This window comes from Lissotriton vulgaris, chromosome 7, assembly GCF_964263255.1.
Source record: "Lissotriton vulgaris chromosome 7, aLisVul1.2, whole genome shotgun sequence".
Taxonomy (NCBI): domain Eukaryota; kingdom Metazoa; phylum Chordata; class Amphibia; order Caudata; family Salamandridae; genus Lissotriton; species Lissotriton vulgaris.
In genome coordinates, this window is record NC_141695.1 from 1,174,828,949 (window position 1) to 1,174,849,079 (window position 20,131).

Consider the following 20,131-nt stretch of genomic DNA (forward strand, 5'->3'; position numbering starts at 1 on the left):
CCCTTTATTGGGACGCTGTGTCTGTGCGTGTCTCCCATGGTGTGATAGCTGGTGGGATGGGGGATGACTTGCTTGCTTCTACTGTATTGATTGCACACATATCATGACTTGCACACCCTAACCCCGATAGCGGGTCTTTCAACCTTGCACGCTTTTATCGCTGTGGGGCGCGTGCAGTAGCGCGGCGTTCTTTCTTTCCCTCTTTCTAATATTCTTTCCTTCCCCCTTCCCTTTTTTTTTATTAACTAGGATTAGTATAGGGGATGAATATAGCTAGGCTGCTGCTCTGGTTCCTCTGTTATGTACTAGCATATGTTTAAGGGGTCGACGGGTGCGTGATGGGTCACGGTGGGGACTGTTTTGAACTGGGGCGTCTACAAGTTGATTCCTGTTAACCGCTGCTGTTACCCGCTCTTACCGATGCCCTTTTGTCTGGAGGTTTGGAACGTGGCCTGGCATGGGAACTTAGACGACTAAAAGTTGCAACTGATCCTGCTATACTTCCTATTATATTATAAAATTAACCTTCTTTAATCCTGCTTCCGGCGGTCATATTCAGCCCTTTCATATTGGATCGCTTGTTTGTACAACGCTGAGCGACTGCCAGGAAATCTCATTATTGTTTCATGTACTTTCATAAAGTGTCGTGGCCGGCCTGATTGGTTGTAGGCCCGTATATGTATGATTCCATCTGCACAATAAAGGTTTTCAAAAAAAAAAGAAGGTGTAACTATTGCAAAAAAAAGGAAATGTTAACATATCGCATTTCTCTTTCATTTTGTGTAATATTAACCTGCTTTGTTTATATACACACATTTATCATGTGTTTTGTTGTGTGGTGCAACTGTTATAGAAGTCGTTAAGTATCATCATGTCTTGCCTTTAGCCCCGCCCCTGGCCCCGCCCACTTTCTACACCGCTAGCTCATGTTAATGAGTACCTGCACTTATTTTTTCCCATTTAAAGCACTGCATGAAAGTGACACTGCAACACCACCATGGCTGAGCCACGTGTTGATAACAGTACATTTATACCATGGTGTAGTGTGATTGTAGTCTAACAATGTGCTTTGACCCCAGTATGAAGCCTATGTAAACAAAAATGCAAAACAAAACCCCTTGTATGACATTAATTGTGCAGAGCTCTACGCCACACAAAAAAACGCAGCGTATCACAAAGACAGGTTAAACAAATTAACAAAATCAACTTACTTAACCCCTTGCATGCTGATGACGGCCCCCAGCCGTCATGCACTACGGTGCTCGTGCGCTGATGACGGCTGGGGGCCGTCATAAACCCGCCCACTCGCGATTTTGCCGCACAGGTGCAGAATCGCGGCCGCATGGAAATGTGTATACAATAGTGCCAACATTATCTACCATCAGTCAACGTCCAATGTTGTCACGTGTCCTAAAATAAAAAGACTAACGCACATCAGCAAGAGCTAAACAAGTGGAGCAACTCAGCGAATCTGAAAAGAGAAGCTGAAAGGTTCATGGTTTGTGGAGTGGTTCCAACTATGAGGGAGGCAAAGCTTGATGGGAAATACAAAGGAGAGAACTCTGCAGCTAAGTCAGGACAGCTCACAGACAGTATATCAGTGACACTACAGCTTACCAAGAATTGATGAAGCCAATCATAATGGAAAATGCTAAAACCTTTTATCTAGGATAAAAGACATTTTTACAGGAAAAACGGAGGCATGATACCCTGTTCTATCCTTTCGCCATTATTACCTCTACTGCAAGTGAGGTTGACCTTGAAATAGTGCTTGAGAAGCGGGGAAGGGATGTGGGGTAATGGCCAGAGCCGCTGAATTCTTAGCTCGGAACTAGGTCTGAGTCCTGGCGTCAGCTCAACATCCTGTGATTTAATCACTATGGCCAAATCACTATGAGGCATATTTATTAAAGCGTTTTGTTGCCCTTGCGCCACGCAATGTGGCACAAGAGCGACGCAACTCTTAAGTTAGATTTATCAAGCCATGCAAGGCCACCCTGCGTGGGTTGATAAATCTAGAGTAATGCAACACAGCACACATTGCTGCGTTGCATTACTCTGCCCTAGGGAGACGATACATGGGTGGAGCGCGGGTGTTCCCACGCATCCATCAATGGATTTAGACACATTTCCAGATTTACCATTAGAGTGTAGGCCTGAGAATGTGTCAAAATGCTACGTCCTCAATGGTGAGCCGTAAGGAGGAGAAATATATTTATTTCTTTTGGTTACTTCCTCTTGCTATGTGTGCTGCATCCTGCAGCCCACATAGAAATAAGAAAATGCCTCTCAGGATTGTTTTTGGGCAGGAAGGTGCCCTTCCTGCACATAAATAATTCTGCTTGCAACGCAGGCACTCTTGCACCATGGCGAAAGGGTACCTGAGTGGGCAGTAGATAGCAAATGTGCACTAGTGCAGGGAAAAGACAGGAATGCGGTGAATAATGTTAGATATGGCACATTCCTGCTCTTTCCCTATCACACAGAGCAGCACAGAAAGGTGACTTGCTACACTGGGAGATTTTTTAAATATAAATATGCCCCTTAATATTCTCTTTGTGATTTTAATAAAAAATATGAATCTGACCTTGTGTAATGTAACTGGAGCTTATGTGAAGTGCTCCAATGCTATTGGGCCTGAGTTGGGCTGTATAAAATAGTAAAATAAATGCAAAATCTCAAAGCAGCAGTATTCTAAAAAAATAAGGTGAGGCTCGCGCGCATGATCTGGAAAGAGTGCCCTTTTGTACACATACATTATTTTGCTTTGCTACCTTTTCTGGGGTACCTCCCCATTTTTTCTTCATTCTTTAATAATTTTGCAGTTACTTTTTAAACCTGAAAAGGTAAACCATCTTGCAGCAAAATCTTTGTCCAGCCCTCGTCATCCTCCTGCGATTCAAAGGATGCCAGTTACGCAGCTATGCGTCTTAATGGCTTACAGACAGAGTTAAGCACAGTTTAAGTAGATTATAGGACAAGATGAAAACAATGACCGCTAATGGGACGCGTACTCGGGATCAAAGGGGTTTGCTGAGGATTATAAAGCCAGATAGAATGAAATCATAATTACCCAAAAAACTAAAATGAGTGGGAACTGCATCATTCGAGGCAGAAATGGATTTACAATTACATGCCAAAGAGGACACTGAAGAAATCATTAGTTCCCTTGACGTCAGTTATGTTTTTTTACTAACTTCCTTTCTATCAAAGTTCTTAAAGGACACTCCAGGCTCAGCTGGAACACACTATAGTGAGTGAAATCCGGGACATGAAGGCAAACCAGGTCAGGAGAAAAAAAGCCAATGTTGTGATTCTGCAACAAGGTATGGCCAGAATGGTAAATCTCTTAAACCTCGAACGAGCCAATCAGATTTATAGATTTCAGTTTAGCTATTTGAATAAGACACTTTATCATCTCTTAGCTGAATGCTATTAAAAAGCAGCTAAGTCAAAGGGTTAGCCTTTATTTTCTTACTGAGTTCAAATAAGTTGCTGCCTGCAACCTGGTAAAAATTGTCAGCTGATCAGTGACGTTTTAATGCATGGGCAAAGTGTGGCCCAGTGGGCCCCCTGATAGAGCCACCTCTGTTCTGCAGACAGTCTTCCCCCATGACCTTGAATTATTCTTCAAAAAAATGTTTTAAATGGGGTTTTCCTACAATTTATTTTCAAAGTGTGTGATGCGTGGGAGTGTATTGCAGACATTTTGCAGAGAAATGTTGTGATTGTTTCAAGCGACAGTCATAGAAAAAGTTACTTTTAGAGCAAAACAGGCCCTCACATAGGATAAACGGTGGGGGGAGGGGGGGGGAGGGCACAGAGACTATTTGCAATATTAGTGAGCTGCTGCTGTGTTACAATATTGAAAACACGCATCCCCATCCCTGAATACTAGATGTAAACACATTTAGAATTTGTACCAATGTGCCTGTGCGCTGTCAGTGACCTGGCCTAAAAGGGCATCAAACTGAAATTGTATAAAAAATCCAAATCTATTCCCAACAGGGCCCCCAAAATAAGTTTGGCCCAGGGCCCTCAAACCCCTTAAGATGTGGATTCCTGTTGTACAATTCAAATGATAGTACTTGATTGGGGACTAGTCCTTCATCCAGAGTCCTCTGTCAATAGCTAATGTTTTGTTCCCAGAGTTTGCTGTGCGCCACTGGTGGGCCAGTGGCTGGCACAGATGTAGGGACAATGGCTGGCACAGGGCCTGGCCATTGGCCAGGCTCACTGCCTAGGACTGCTATGCAATGCCCAAGGCATGCACATCTGGTTTGGGTGGCGTGGGAAAGGGGGCGAGAACTGCAGCCATACTTCTCTGCGAGTAGTTGTGGGCCTGCCACAGTGGGTTTGGTTGGTCACATGACCTGACCATTGGCCAGATCCTGTGTCCAGAGCTCTATGCACCTTGCACAGTTTGCTTGGATGGGTGGAGTGCAGTATACCATACAATAGAAATCTCAGAAATACATTTCCTAAAGGTACTTTATGTTTACCTTTACTCATAAAACATTACCATATGTTTATTATCCCTTTAGGAATCCCATGATAAAAACAAAGCTAAAGTCATCTGATGGTGACAATGTAAAGAGTAAAAAGCACGGAAATGCCCTCTTATGAAGAGATGGGCAAACCATAAATCAGGCTTGCCCCATGAACAGTAAATCTATACTCATTTGCATATGTTTACCTCCAAGATGTTGTGGTAGTCGATATTACGGCTATGATATCTTTATAGGGTAACATTTAAAACTCAATATTTGGCATATTACTACACAGAATGTGTTCTCGAACAAGCACTAAACATCACACATTATTTGAAAGTCCTGTGAAGCTACCCGCTTTATTTCCCATCAAGCTGTTCGTGGCCAGAGGCCAGCAGCCATGTGCAGCGCGGTAGAGTCTGGCCTTTAACCTTTTCTGGTGCTCTCTGTTAGTGCACACAATTCACATCGCAGACGTTGGCCTGTAAATCTTATTCGTGCTATGGCCAGGAACTCAGTTTCAGAGTCTGCAAAACAGATTTTTTTTTAATTAACACACATGAGTGCAGGGCCTAGAACCAGTAGCTGCATCGGAGAGTACATGGCTTAGCGAATGGCCAGACCCCAAGGCCAACCCCTGTGGCACATGGCCAGTGGTAATACACAGTGGTTGGCTACCTGTGGAGAGTCCAAGGCCCTGCATGGGGTTGTCAAGGACTCTGGATGGAGCACCCCTCAGGGTCAAGGAATATCTTCCTATGCAGGTAGTGTACAAATGCAGAGGAGTAGGCAAAGACATACACCAGTTGAGAGCAGACACACATTGGTCAAACCACAGGAACAGGATGGAGAAGGCAAAGAAATCTTAATGTGAACAAACAGGGAACAGAACCAATAATGGACCAACACCCTGGGTTACCACTAGGGCTGTTCATAGGTAAGCATCAGGGCCAGATGCCTAAAAATTGGATTTTGCGAGTCTATATTAGAGAATTTTAACGATTGACTATTATAGACCCGCAACATGCAATGTATGTAGGTTTCTGCAAATTTGTGCGATTCCGACACATTCCTTATTTGCGAGTCACAAATTGCAAGTCGCAAATAAGGATTGGCTTCCCATTCACTTCTATGGGCCTAGAGGCCCGTAGGAATGAATGGAAATTGCATGCGCAATTTGCGAGTACCCAATAGGTACTCGCAAATAGCGCATGCAATTTGAAGGGTGCAAGGGGGCCAAAAGGACACCCTGATGCACCCTTGAAATATGCATGTGTGCACATGTAGTGCATGTATGTGCCCCACATGGCACTTAGAAAAATGCAAAATTGTGCATTTTCCTACGGACTTGAAGTGGGTGGTAAATTGCGATTCCTTAAAGCAGGGTCGTAATTTAAAAAGCGCTTCCTGCATTGCATTTAGAGAATTGCGATTCTCTAAATGCATTCGCAAAATAGGTAATTGCAAAAATTGTGATTCCCTATTTTGCAATTGCCTTTTGGGATGATACATCCCAAAAAGGCTTTTTCCCGGTCTCAATGGGACGATTCTTCGAATCGGCCCATTTTCGAATGGGAAAACGCTTGATACATCTGGCCCAGAACTTCTAACAGTGACAGGGAACGTCAATGTCTCTGTGCAGATTAGTTTTACAGATAATCACCAGGCAACTTCCATAGAAAGCAGTCAGTACAAGTGATTCTGTATCTGGTCTAGAGGAAGGCAGAATTTGCGTAGGCGCGCTACGCAAAGGTCCGCAAAACAATAAAAAATCTCCGCGAGCACGCACAAGTTCTGCGAACACATGGAATTGTTTGTTCCGCCCGTTCGAGTTGCTTTTTTCCTGTTCGCGAACGCTGTTTGTGTGCTCTTGGGGAGAAATATCTCGCAAACACGCATTTTGAAAGCGCGAACAGGCAAACAATTCCGCAAAGCTGTGAACTGCGCAACTTTTGGCAATTCCGCATTCTCCGCGGAACGCAAAATCACCCAAATTCCACGAACGGAACAGAATTTACCACCTAGGCCTAATCTGGACATTAGGGCACAAACGAGGATTGTACCTACATAGAGGAGACAAGCCCTTATGGGTCAAGCAGGAGACACATCGGTGATTCCTAAGAAAATAGAAATATCTCACCATTACAGTTAAGGCACTTAACAACATAAGACAAAGGATGGATCAAGAATTGCTTCCTTAGAACCAGGAGCCAACCACTGTTAAAAAAGGAAAACACTTATACACAGGTGAGGACAAAACAGCATACTTACCAGACACACAATCCCAAGAGGAGTACACAGAGCAAGCACTAGCAAGGAACCTGAGAGCTGCAGCAAATTGTCATTAGCAGAGTATTCAAGGAAAATCGGAAGAACAAACAGGCAAGTCAAGCACAATGATCCTGAGAACTGTAACAGGCAAAAGACTGAAGCTTCAAGGAATCTAGAAACTGCATGAGACTCGCGGAGAAAGGGAACATAAAGAAGATGCAACATCTAGGAGGATGGGGAGAAAATACAAGAGTAATGACAGAAGCAAACATGGTACATAAAGGAAAATAATAGCAGGATGGAAGGATCAAACTAGGAACAATTAGAAAGGGGCATCCCAGGGGATGCACCTGGCTGTAGTAAAAGGCAGATAAAGGAGTAAAGCAAAATTAATGCAAGTCTGAGAGAAATCTGCAGCAAGCTACACAGGACACAGGCTCTGGCTAAAATAAAGCAGGAACTGGGCAGGAAAGCAGGTAAGAAGAGGTCTAAACTTCAATGCTCAAACCAAGAGCTTCAAGCAATGGCAGCTTATTAGCAGATCTAGGCAACTGCAAGCCCAGGGTATCGTCGCATAATTGGACTGCACAAGACTAGTCTGTCACAGATGTGAGCAATTCCCATCTCTCACAAGTCGGGGAGGAGTAAATCCAGTTCTGAGGAACAGGAGGGATACTCTCATTAAAAGCAATGCACAGTGGATGCTGGGTCTTACTAGATACTTGGCAATGTATTATGGAACATGTAGTCCAATAAAGCAAATGTAGGTTTTCTAAATGTGTCCAAAATTAAAAACAGTACGGAATCATACAGGAACTTTTAATGAGTTTTAGTGGTACATGCACTTCACGGTTAATTGCTTGGAAGTTGACTTCTTTACAAGAGGTTGTGTGTTCCCTATTATTTATTTTTAAACTTAATTTTATTTAATTAGTTATAACAGTGCATAGTAATATAACACAAATACGAGATGGCGGCCGTGACCAGCGGCTGAGCGGCAGCAGTGGACGCAGTGCAGGGATGAAGTGATGTTCTGAGACACGGCCTCGGCATTCAGACTCTCTCCCTGTGAGATAGCAGACACGGAATGGTGGTGTGATTAAGGAGTATCACCAGAGAGCGGAAAGCGAGTGGAAAGCTGAGCAGAGGGTTGTAAGGATCTCTGCGTTCTATCTGATCCTTGGAGTACAACGGAGCAGAGCGGGACCGGCGTGACATAACGGTGATGTCGGAACGTTGATTCTGTGTTTCCTTTGCGGGACCGGCGTGGTACAGAAAGCACTAAACTAAGGTACGAACAATTAATCAAAAGAGCAACAACAAGGAGTAACAAGGTGGCAGAGAGACCCTGGAGCTAGCTGGTTGGTTGGGAGGATGTGCGCGTAAACCTCCGGTGCACTGGTATACTGGCGAGAAGAAGCTCCGAAGCTCCGAAGCTCCGAAGCGTAACTTACTGTGGAAGTATAGCAGCGCTTAAGGTTAAAGACGCCCAACTGGCTGGAAAATTACCTCTCATTGTGCTATCGATGTGCTATCGATGTTGACAGGCAATTACGTTGGAGGGCTGCCCCGCTTGGTTCTGTTGAGGCTCCGGGTTACAGCAGTGTCGGGAATCGGCTCAGCTGGCCCTAGCAGAGCTCACGCAGCTCGCGTAGTTTGGAGGCGGAGCCATCCAGGATCAGCGGGATCGGTGAGCCGAGGCGGAGACGGCTGCAGCTTCAGCAGACCTGGTAGATTAAGCAGATTCAACGTCCCGTTACAGAGCGGTGGAGTGGCTGTGGCTCCGTGCTACAATACACCAATTGAGGTGAGGCAGGGGATCTCCCTGCTAATAGTGGTTGCATCCATGCCCCCTAAAGTCAATACTGGGGGGAAGACAAAGAAAAAGGGCGTGGTGGAAGGCGCCTCTGTACCTGGCAATTCAGCTAATAGCTCAAGTATGGACAATGGCGCAAATCTTGGGCTAGAAGGGGCAGCTTCAGAAACGGGATCAGCACGGGCAAAGATGCAGACAGCTGTGGGCCAGAATTCCCCTAAAGTCAGAACCCGTCAAGCTACAGCCACAGCAACGGTCAGTGTGGTTGAAATGTTGAACCGGAATGAAAAAAAAAGGAAACTGAAGGATATTGAGCCAGCTCTAGAAGCTGCGGACCCTGGGCTTTCGGTACAAACTATAATACCTCCGCAACCCAATCTGTCTGCAACATGTGAGTCCCTTGATCAACCATCACTACTGCCAGTTAGCACTCTTGAGCAAAACCCAGGCATAGACCCACAGATTCCTCAATCAGATCACTCGGAGGCTGCCAGGGACAATATAACAGTAGGTGATAAGTCTATAACAGCGCACTCAGAGTCTCTGGATGTCGGAATGGGGTCTGGGGATCTCGATGTTTCCGGCAATAATGAGACTATCACCTTACTACCCTCGCCAGTGCCCTCACAGGTTATACTGCTTTCCTCGACACAAGGCTCAGCAGCTTTATTAACTAAAGAGGGCTTATCCACAGCTGAGTCATTTAAAGAGGGTACCAGTCTAGCAATGGGCTCGGAAAGAAACAAGGGACTACCTGACAACTCTAAAGCTAAAACTATCTATTCTGGGGTTATCCACGGCGAGAAGGAAATGGAAAAGGAAAAGACCCCCAGTGAGTGCTTCTTCTCGGTTACAGAGGAGGCCAACTGGTCAGAAGAGGATGACGAGATACATAGCTCAGATATTGATGGCAGTAATCCGGAAACAGAGAGCGATAGTGAAGCAGGGCTACCATCATCTATCATAAAAAACGCACCTCCACAAAGAGAACATAATGCACTGGTTTGGGATCACTCTCCTACAACATCCCTCCGAGGAAATCTTAACTCGGCGTCGGGCAATGTAAACTGCATTGAGCCTATGCAGTTATCAATGATGACGATGATGGAGTCAATCCACCAAGGAATAACTGCTCATAGAGAGGAAACCAGGGCAGACAGCATCAAATCCCAGGCAGCAATAAGAAAGATGAAAGCAGTGGTCAGAAAGCTTTCTAAAGCCTGGGTCAATGTCGGCGACAGGGTCTCAAATCTAGAGGAGAGGGTGGTCGCCACTGAAGCCGAGGCGGCTGCAGCCACGTCCAAAGTGGAAACTCTTGGAGCCCAAGCAACTGACATCCAGTGGAAGCTCGAGGACCTCGAAAATAGGCAAAGAAGGAACAATCTCAGGGTCCTGGGTATTCCGGAAGGGGCAGAGGGCCAGGATGCTAAAATGTTCATAGTCAAAACGTTTGAGAAAGCTTTTCCCGACATTGCCGGATGGAATTGGACCACTGAAATACAAAGGGCACATAGGACACCCTATAGAATGAAAAGAAATGCCAGAGAAGGTGATAAGCCCAGAGCAATCCTAATCTATATAGGCAACTTTCTGCTTCGCCAGTCAATTTCAGAGAAAGCCCGGCCAGACGCCAAAAGAACATTTGAAGGAGGGTTCTTCTTTGTTAGGCCGGACTTCTGTCATACCACTGTGGAACGAAGGTGGAGACTAAGGCAACTAATCAAACCTTTCCAGGACAAAAAAGTCCAGGTTTACCTTATCAATCCTGCCCAGCTAAAGATCATCCACCTTGGCAAGACCATGTATTTCTCCTCGGAAATCAAGGCTAAGGAGTTCTTAGACTCTATTTAGCTAGCGTCAAAGCTGAATGAAGTTTTAGGTTTAATTTGGTTTAGTTCAAGGCTCAGTTTGAATATCATATAGTAAAATGTGTCACGTTAGGGAGATTTGTGGAGCAATTTGTGGGAGATCTGTAGGAAAATTGAGGATGCACATAAGCCGAGGCTGATATTGGGTCTATTGATTGCACTGTGCCCATTGCCGCACCTATCACATGCACAGACTTAGTCTGCGCGCCTCACCGGGGGGTGAGTTGTTTTCAGGGGGGGGAGGGGCGGGCTTCTCGTGGGAGGGGGGGTAGGAGGGGGAAAAAGCAGCAAAAAGAAAGTTCATGTACTAAATATGTTTGTTGATGCATTGAAGATGTTGAAAGTGGTTATACTTGATACTACTAGATATAGGACAAAATGTGATTGGTTAGATCGTTGGCTGGTTTCTTTCCAGGGTTATGTCAAAGATTAAAATAATTAGCCTTAATATAGGTGGATTGAACGATTGGAAAAAAAAGGGAAAAGTTTGAGGAGTATGTCAAATTAATAAATCCCGATATTGTCTGCTTACAAGAGACTCATCTGCCATGGAAAAAGAAACACTGGTTAAATATAAGGGGGTATGAATTATTTTCCTGTTCCTCACAGACCTCTACTATAAGGGGGGTAGCCATCATTGGTCGGGCTGGATTAGGTGGGGTCAAAAAATCAAAGGCCGACCCGTTGGGAAGATGGGCTATATGTGAACTAGGGTTAGGCATTACTCTTTGTTCAGTGTATGGATCCAATCTGGACGATCCAGGGGTGATGGATCACATTGAAAGGGAACTTACCAACTGGCCATCACCTCTGGTATTGTGCGGTGACTTTAATATCTCGGCAGACTTCACAGGTAACACCCAATATATAGGTCGAAAACCCCGGGTATTCAGGGCAGTCTCTTCGCTAATTCACTCTTATGGCCTGAAGGATGTCTGGGGCGATCAAAAGAAAGATGATCCTGGGTTCACATACTTCTCACATCCATTTAATAAATACACAAAATTGGATTATTTTCTAGTATCAGCCACTCTTCTTAGCACTGTAGTAATTTCAATGCTCCCAAAGCTAATATCGGATCATAATCCACTTGTCTTAAATCTGTCTATTAGTAAATCAAGGGAAAAAACGAGACCGTGGTCCTTTAATAGAAAACTTCTATTAGACAGTAACTACATTGCACATATAAAGGGGTGGTCCCAATCGTTTTTTGATGCTAATAGATATAGTGCCTCTCGTGGTATGGTTTGGGATAGCTTTAAGGCGGGTCTAAGAGGAGAGACTATCAGCTTTGCTGCACGGTTGTGGAAAAATATAAAGGAAGACAGGGAGGGCCTTCTGAAAAGGTTGGCAAAGGCCGAGGAACAACACAGGAGAGATGTATACAGCGGGTCTCAGGGGTCTCAGAGTTTGGATAGATTAAATATTATAAAAGCAGATAGTCATCGGCTACTAGCAAAGAATGCTGCAGCGGAATATCAGTCTCGCAGATTGGGAATGTACGAAACAGGTGAGAATGCTGGTAGGGCCTTAGCTTTAAAGATAAGACAAGCCACCTCGAAAAATATTATCACTGAAATTAAAGAGGGGGAGCATACCTACAAAAATCCAACAGAAATTCTAGAGGTTTTTAGGCGCTTCTATCAGGCTCTCTATAAAGAGGATGCAGACACAACCTATTCAAGTAAGAACTGGCAGCATACAGAAAAAATTCTGTTGCCCAATGAGAGGGAAATATTAGAACAGGATATCACTATGGAGGAGTTCCTACAAGCACTGAAAGCTTTGTCACCAGGAAAAGCAGCAGGGCCTGATCTCATACCCCTGGAAGTCTATAAACACTTGAGCGAAGAGACGGCTCCTCTCCTATTAGATCTATTTAATGGGGTTATTAATACAGGCATTATACCAGAATCCTGGACTAATACCAATATAGTGGTCTTCCATAAAAAAGGTAAACCCAAGGAGAGCCCAGGTTCTTACCGGCCGATTTCATTAATAAATAGTGATAATAAACTCTACGCTAAAATTCTGGCCACACGAATGGGGAAGATTATTGCAGGTCTCGTTTCCCCCTGGCAGCATGGCTTTATTCCCGGAAGGGGTACCACTGACCATATAAAAAGAGCCATAACTCTGTTTAATATGCATGGCGGGGAGGGGGATGGGATTGCAATGATCCTCCTCGATGCCGAAAAGGCGTTTGACCGGGTTAAGTGGAGCTTTTTATGGAAAGTGATGGAGGGCAGAGGATTTGGTCCCCGATTTCTCCAGGCGATTAAGGCCATGTATCACACCCCAAAAGCTAGTATCCATCTTATGGGTGAGGGTTCTAATCCAATCCATATTTCAAGAGGGACAAGACAAGGGTGCCCGTGTTCGCCTATCCTATTTGCCCTGTATATCGATCCCTTGATCTGCCACATTATGGGTAACATTAATATAAAACCAATCATCACTAACGGATTTGCAACCAAAATCCTCGCGTACGCGGATGATATAGCCATTACTACAGTGGATCCTGCTAGTGCCATGAGGGAACTAATTAATATCACCTCCGATTTTGGTAATGTATCCGGATATAGATTAAATGTGGCAAAAACACAGGTTTTATGCTCCAGTAAGATAGTCAAATTGGATGATAGATATGTGGACTTTGTAGTTTATTTGGGAATAACAATTAATGCTCAGACACAGGAAATTATCAAAGATAATTTCTCACCACTATTGTTGAAAATGAAACAAGATTTAAAGCGGATTGATACTCTTCATTTATCAATTATAGGCAGGGCTAATGTCATTAAAATGACAATGTTTCCAAAAATTCTATATAAATTCAGATCTATTCCTTTTAAAATTGACGATATTCTGATCAGGGAAATGGAGGCAATTTTTATGAATTTTGTCTGGCAATATGGCATGGTGAGAAGATCAATTAAATTTATGTCTCTACCTCAGGAAAAGGGCGGTTTGGGTATACCAAACCTAAAGTTCTACCATTGGTCTTGTCTCCTTACAGATATGGCTATACTTCTCTTCCCTGCTAATACAATGAACGATCAAAACAGTATTCCGTCTATATATAAGCTATTATTAGGGAATGAAGTCTATGGGGTATTACTAAGGCAATATGACAAACGGTTTTATAAATCCCAAGGGTACAAAATATTGGAAGATATTCGTACGACTTGGGTGGCGATACAGAAAAATCAAAGTATTCCGAAGTTCAATAAGCATACTCCACTGTGGAACTCTGGGCTATTTCCTCACTTGAGCACAGATGGGCCCTGGAGACATTGGGAAAGACAGGGAATAACCTCACTAGGACAAGTGATGGTAAAGGATGCCCTGAGGCCCCTCGATCTCCTGATGTCACGGTACGCACTTCAAGGTTCGCAAGAGCTTAAATATCTACAATTGACTAACATAATTAAATCCAAGAGACCTGTTATAGATGTATCTAAAGAATGTGCACTCTTAGATTATATGAAGGGAGGCGGCCGTCGTATCAGGAAAATGTATACACTATTTTTGGGTACATTGTCGGATGATTTGCTTAAGACAGAAACCACGTGGGCTGGGAAACTGAATGACCCTGACATTGATCTAGATAGAGCCATTCTCATGGATAAAAGGTTTCTAAGATCCTCAAACCTAAGAGCGCAGCATTTTAAAACTTTATTTAACCTCTATTACACACCGGCGAAATTGTTTGACTGGGGCAAGAGAGTAGATCACAACTGCCCCAGATGCGGTAAGGGCCCGGCCGATCTGCTTCACATGTTTTGCTGCTGTGAGAAATTAGGGCCAATTAAGAATGAAATGGCAAAGTTTTTAGAGGGGCTGCTAGATATCAGGATCGATCTATCCCCAACACTTTTAATATTCGGGATTGATGCCAAAATGGGTTTGAGCATAGAGATGGAGGCACTCGTTTTCATATCAACAGCGGTTTTTAGAATATTAATTGCAGCTGCTTGGAAGGACACTGAGGCCCCAACCTTTCAGATGTGGATCTGTAGGCTATTAGGGATCCATAACATTGAGTCTGAACTGTATGCACTGAAGGGAGCGAAATCCAGGGATATGGGACTAAGGCTCTGGGCCCCCGTGGCTTCATGGAGGCGGTCAAAAACTCTAGGCTTATAGCTTTTTTTATATTCACAGCATTTACTTCCCTTATGATCGTAACATCTTATTTGTATTTGTATTTCCCGCTATATTAATGGTTTTAACTAGCTCGAATACTATTATTAGAAGCTGAAAATCTCTCAATCATATATATATTGTAAATATGTATAACTACTAGGTTTTGTCATATTAGTCGGTGTTTTTCTATTATGTATTGGATATGATATTGTCATAAACTTTCAATAAAAAAAAAAAAAAAAAAAAAAGTAATATAACACAAATACAGGTCAATGTGTTTCCCCCCTCTCACCACCTCCCCCCCTTGCACAACCTCTTGCCCATCAGATGAGTTTTTGGTTTCTTAAGTGTAATCATCTATCTATTCCATTCACTTTTCGGTGTCTATCCCACCCTGTTCCATCCCGCCTCTTGTATTCTTCATTTCACCTTATGTTGCTAGACCTCTGAATTTCGTCCAGTTTCCCCAGACTGTATCCCATTTGCTAGGACATCCCTGCCCCTGGAAAGATTACCTTCTCCGCGGTGCAGCACCAGTCCAGATCTTGCTCCCATTCCCTTACTGTAGGTATTTGCGGTTTGCCCCACATTCTAGCTACATTTCCCTTCTCCACCATGCCGGCTAACATTAGCCATAGTTTAATGTATCATGCCCAGTTCTGAGCTTCTGTTACGGTCAATATGTGCCATTTCGCTTCCATCGGAACTGTCTGCTCTAGCACCTTGAACATTACTTTTATAGTCCCCTTTCAGAATCTCTGCAGCAAAGGACAGCTCCATAGCGTGTGGAAGAAGGAGCCCACCTCACTACAGTCCCTTAAACATGTAGTTGTACCACACTTGCTCATCCAAACAATTCTGAGTCTGGTTGTGTATGATCTGTGTATTATTTTTAAGCTGTATTAGTCTGAAACGGGCCCTGATGGCTACTTCTGTACGGCTCTAAATCTGACATTTTATATTCGACCTGCAGCCTCTGGAAGTCTACTATATCCTGACCTTTCCATATGTCTCCCAGAGACTCTATGCCCAGGAGTATCCATGCATGGAATCCTTTTACCTTTTGCACCTCCTTTAGGAGGTACCGTTCCACAATGGAGTCTGTTCCGTCAGTTTGACTTCGCAGCCCCGACACTTGGTTGCTTCTCTCCATAGTCTGACAGTCGTTTGCGTGTAAGTCGGCAGTCCTCCATAGGTCCCTTACTATATAAAGCCTCCAATTGCCCTCTCTGTCTCATTGCCCACCTATCTACTCAGTACACCAGTTCCTCTCTGTCAGCGAATACCCAATCATTTACGGTGACTAGCTGTGCCGCCCAATAATATGTACCCATGTCTGGGACTGCTATCCCGCCATCGTATCGGCCTCGCTGCAGCTTGCTGCAAGCTATTCCGGGGTTTCCTCCATCCCATAAATGCAGCCGCAGTTCTGAATCTATTTTTCAAAAGAACCCCACTGGTATCTTATAAGGAGTGTTTAGCAGTACATATAATAAGAGTGGTAGTGCAATCATCTTAAATATGGAAAGGGGCTAGCTTGCTAGATTGCCTGCTAGACTCAGGTGCGCACTACCAATAAAGATTTACAATTCTCCACAAATTGAACTGAGTTTTAAGCACCTTGGTGGTGCAATTTATTCTTAACATATATTTACAATTCAATTTTCATCTTCAAGAACAAGAAATCCTCTCTATTGTACAAAGCTTTTTGGCCCCTAGAGCACAGGCGGCTGCTACTCCGGTTTCTGATACTTGATGCAACTCCTTGGCGTCATTCTTTAAGGATAAAATAACTAGCATCCAAGAATCGCTATCCATCTCTCCTGGGAATCCCGATGTGGCGTTCTCTACACCGGTCAGCTAGGCTGAGCCACTCTCTACCTTTCCGGAGTTTAGGCAAATTGATCCTGCCAGCTCCCTAAAAATTTTGAAGGCCCTCAAGTCTGGCTCTCCTAACGATCTCTGTGCTGCCAGGCTTTTGTCGGATTTGGCTGACACTATAAACACTGAAGTGAATTTTATGATCAATAAATCACTTTGCATGGCTTGTATGCCTATGGCTTGGAATCATGCCTTGATTCTACCTTTACTTAAGAAACCTTCTCTGGACCCTTTATTGCCGGTAAATTACCACCCTATCTCGTTGCTATCTAGTTTAGCAAAAGTCTGAGAAAAGGCTGTCACTTTCCAACTCACCAATTTTGTGGAGGAGGAAAATAGGCTCCATCCGGCTCAGCCGGGCTTCTGTGCTGCTTATAGCACGGAATCAGTGTTGCTGGAGGTCACTGAGGCTATTCGGGCGTGTTTGGATGCCGGCGGGAGAGCAGCACTGGTTATGCTTGATCTCTCAGCGGCATTCGACACCGTCCCTCATGCCCTGCTTCTCAATCGTCTATCTGCCATAGGTATCTCTGGCAGGGCCCTGCAATGGATTAGCTCCTTCTTGGAGGGCCGGCAGCAGCAGGTCTGGCTTCCACTGTGTGCCTCTGCATCAATGCCTGTGACTACAGGCGTGCCGCAGGGTTCATCACTTAGCTCCCTCCTGTTTAACATCTATGTGACTCCGCTGGTGGCTTTGGCGGAGTCACTGGGGGCTAAGGTTATGGCATACGCAGATGATACACAGCTGCTGTTTACCTGGCCCAAGAGGGAGGTCTCCGTGGAGATAGCTCAACACTGTTTATCTTCAGTCTTCCACTGGTTGGCCATGGCTCAGCTGAAATGTAATGAAGGGAAGTCAGAGATTCTGCTGTTTGGCTCCTTTCCCTCGGATTTCAGAAAAAAGGTTTTGGCCTCCAGGCTTCCCTCGTCCCTCTGAAAGAACTGGAGCCGTAAAAAATCTCGGCGTCTAGTTTGACAAAAATCTGAACTTCACAACGCAAGTGAAGAAACTGTCCGGAACCTGCTTTGGCATGCTCAAGAGTTTGAGGAAGCTTCTCCCTTTCCTGCCTAGCACTTCCAGAGAAACAGTGGTTCGTGCGTTAATTCTGTCCCGCCTGGACTACGCCAATGCCCTTTGGGTCGGTTGTCCGGGGTCCCTGGTAAAAAAATTACAAGTGGTCCAAAACTCTGCGGTTAGACTTCTCGTGGGCTTGTCTCCCAGGGACAGTGTTCGGTCAAATTTGCCTTCACTGCACTGGCTCCCAGTGGAATCACGCCTGAAATTTAAAATGTTGACTATAGTGCATTGGGCCCTGTATGGCACAGGACCTGTTTACCTGCAGAAGAGATTCGCCTTCTACGTGCCAGGTAGACAGCTTTGGTCCTCTGCTCAATTGCTGATGCAGACCCCGAAGTTCAAGCGCCAGCGCCTGGGTGGCAATTCCTTTGTGCGCAGGGCTGGTCTGGCCTGGAACTTGTTGCCTTTAGCCCTACAGAGCATTCAATACCCATTGCTGTTCAGGAAGAAACTTAAAAAGCTGCTTTTTTAATCAGTTGAGTGGGCACTTCTTTATTTCGGAAGCTAGCGCCGGAACACTTCCAAGTAGCTGTGCGCTCTACAAATTAAATATAACATAACATAACATAACATCGTTTACACATACAGTGTAATTTGCTTCAAGTAAAATATACAATGCATGACAATAAATCAAAAGACAAAAGCATTTTCAAATGTGAATGTTGATGGCCAATGCATTTCGGGACATAGATGAGGTCCCTTCGTCAGGGGAAACACTATAGAAAACAAAGAATATATAACAGGCACATAAGTAAGGTTCCACTAGCAACAAATGTATTTGGTTCATATTCAAAGTGTCTTAACTGAAAAACCAGAACGAAGTTTGAAATAGTGAAAAAAAGTGAAAAAAATAGTAAAAGCCATCACCAGTATTGATGCCCCAATGTGACAACGAACTAGAAATTCGAAACTCACTCCAATCGCAGAAGAAGAACACCCCTCTGGGTATTTGGAACAAAGTAATTAGAAAAACCTGAACGTCTAAGTTAAACATGCCACCACCGTCACTACACAACACATTCAGTAAGTCAAAAAGTTACTTACGTCCTCAACAAGTAGAGAATGCATGATTTGTAAATGCAATAAACATCGATATAACCTATGTACGATATAAAGTTTGTGTGCTTAACCGCTTCCGTGCGGCGCAGATACTTCCCCGGTGCTGGACATTCCAGAACATGGTGTGGTCATGACGGAACCATTCCGTCATCAGCACAGCTCAACCGTTACTGATGACGGAATGGTTCCGGCACCAGCATCGAAGGGGTTAACAAAACATCACCTCGCTTGCAAAACCAACGGTCAGCTCATTGCTCTGAATCTACTCATTCAAACACTCACGGTTTACGAAAAAACCGAGTAACCCTTACCGGAATCTGACACAAAGCATCTCCGTCTCTCCTGTGTACGCATTGTACTGGATCACATGACCGTAAGCTAGCGTGTGGTTAAAAACGTCTAATTGTTATCCCGCAATACTTCCCGATTGGTCAGAACATAATTATTGTAATAGCAACCAGATAAACAAAACTGGCTTCTAAAAACGTGTTATCGTCATCCCGCCGTATTCCACGATTTGGTCAAAAATGGACTCGACGTAATCATCGTCATGGCAACCTGGTAAACAAAACCAGCATGTCATGAACAAAACTTTATGAAAAGACGAGCAGCCTTCAATGTAACAATGTCCTATGCTTATAAATAGACTATAATCTGGAAATTAGAATGCTTGATTCCTCTACTTATGCTCATAAAGACGTGCTCAGAGCACCAGTGTTTCTGAACGCGCTACGAGTAAACCTCAAGTAATACCTAATGCAATCAATCCATACAAACAACTCCCCTGTGCGATCAACTAAGTGAATGAAAGAAGTATACTGAACAGAAAGGAGGACCAAAGAGATGAATGAAAATGTGTAATCGAAAGGGGGGAAAAAATAGGGGAGAATGAAAGGGAAAGTAAATAGAAATAAATATTTTGTGAACCATTGTTTATCACTTACATTTGTGTACAAATATATTCAAAAGCAATCCGAATTCATTCACAAAAAGCAACTAAGTTCATTGCGGTCATTAAGACCACCCGGGGTCAATGAATTTAACCTTTTAATCCAGAATGTCGCCCTCTGGAGTCGTTTTTTATTCATGTCGTAACCCTCTTGTGTTGGTACTACCTCAATGATCTGAAATATAATTTGTGCGATTGTGTGGTGCTTTTCAAGCCAGTGTATTGCTCATGCTGAAGTAGTGACCTTATTTCGAATTCTGCGTTTATGTTCAGAGATCCGTGTTTTAATTTTACGTTCAGTCTTGCCAACGTACAGCAAGCCGCACGGGCACTTTATAACATAGATTACATGACTGGTATTGCAATCTCCTTCAAATTGTAGTTTAATCTTTTCACCAGTGTGTGGATGAGAAATGGCGTTGCCATAAATGACGTTGTTACAATGTGCACAGCTTGCACATCTGCGCATGCCTTTGCTATCTTTGGGTTTGAGTTTACTTTTACCTTGACTTAAAAGTTCCTTGATGTTTTTCGAACGGGTGTAAGCGAACAATGGTCGTTTCAGAGTAA